The sequence below is a fragment of the Triticum dicoccoides genome, unplaced genomic scaffold, assembly GCF_002162155.2.
Source record: "Triticum dicoccoides isolate Atlit2015 ecotype Zavitan unplaced genomic scaffold, WEW_v2.0 scaffold40709, whole genome shotgun sequence".
NCBI classification, from domain to species: domain Eukaryota; kingdom Viridiplantae; phylum Streptophyta; class Magnoliopsida; order Poales; family Poaceae; genus Triticum; species Triticum dicoccoides.
Window position 1 is genome coordinate 1 of NW_021269957.1, and position 1,273 is coordinate 1,273.

Sequence of the window (1,273 nt, forward strand, 5' to 3'; positions counted from 1 at the left end):
GAGGCCTGTGGAGCGGTGGGGAGGAAGAGGGGGTTGTGACGGAGCTTCTGAGCTAGTCGGGGAAGCGAGGGGTGGCCGGAGACGGCTGCTATGGCGAACGGCGGCGACGGTGGTGTTCGGCTGTGTGAGAGAGAGAGCGAGGGAGAGGAGGGAAGAGCCGAGGGCGAGTGAGAGAGAGCAGGGGGGAGGCGTGGCGTCGTCCAGGGGCATCGAGGCGAGGAGGGGAGGGCAGGCAGGCAGGGAGAGAGGTGGCGTGGCGTGGTGGCGCGCGCGCGCCGGCCACACTCCCCTCCCTCTGTCGGGACGAAGACGACAGAGGAGGGAGACGGGCTGGGCCGCCTGCTGGCTGGGCCGGCCAGCTGGATGGGCTGCACAGGGAGGAGCCCAGGTAAGCTTCTCCCTTTTATTTTTTTTCTGTTTTCTAATTTCTGGCATTTGTTTTGATTTAAATAATATATTAAATCATTTATTTAACTTATGCCAATTTTTGCAGGAGCTAGATATATTATTCCAGAGCTCCTTTATAAATGGCATAATATTTGAACATATATTAATATATATAATTAATATATTTTCAATGCAAATATTTATGCATTAATTCCAAATGCCCAAAATAAATGTCCATGAGCCACTAAAAATATTGGTTTGATTTTTATCTCTGTCCAATATTTTCAGAGAGCAACATGAGCATTTTCTTGGACCCTTTTGGAGAAATTTTTATTTGGGTCATTTTCAAAATGATTCAGAGGGTTTCACAGATCCCCATTTCAAGTTTCTGATGAAAGAGTAAACATGATGCAACACTCTAATGCATGACTAGCTAGGGTGTGACATCCACCCCTTTCAGAAAGCGCTCTTCGCGCCACAAAGCCGCCCCAAGACGCGCGAGCAATGAGCATCGAGCTTAAACATATCGCAAACGTCAAAAATAATATAACGGGATTAATATATATCGCGCACGTGCGATATGTTTGTCACAAGGCGCAAAAAATAATTATAAAAGGAATGCAACACGAGGATTTCCCAGGAGGTCACCCATCCTAGTACTACTCTCGCCCAAGCACGCTTAACTTCGGAGTTTTGATGGGATCCGGTGCTTTAGTGCTGGTATGATCGCATCCGACATGTTTCCCCGTCTTCGTCCCTTATGCTTGCCACTCCCAGGTCCGCTCCAAAGACGATTCTACATTCTCACTACCATTACAACCGTTCCCTAACAATGGATAATGTCCTATACTACTTACTCTCCCGCTCAATCACGGAGACGAGTTTT

The 1,273-nt window shown here is 48.1% G+C and overlaps 1 non-coding gene across 1 annotated transcript; it reads right to left on the minus strand.

Moving 5' to 3' along the window:
* Nucleotides 1-1,002: 1,002 nt before the first annotated feature.
* LOC119346145 lies at nucleotides 1,003-1,121 on the minus strand. Its single transcript, XR_005167401.1, has one exon. It is a non-coding gene; the product is annotated as a 5S ribosomal RNA (ribosomal RNA).
* Between the last annotated feature and the right edge of the window lie 152 nt (nucleotides 1,122-1,273).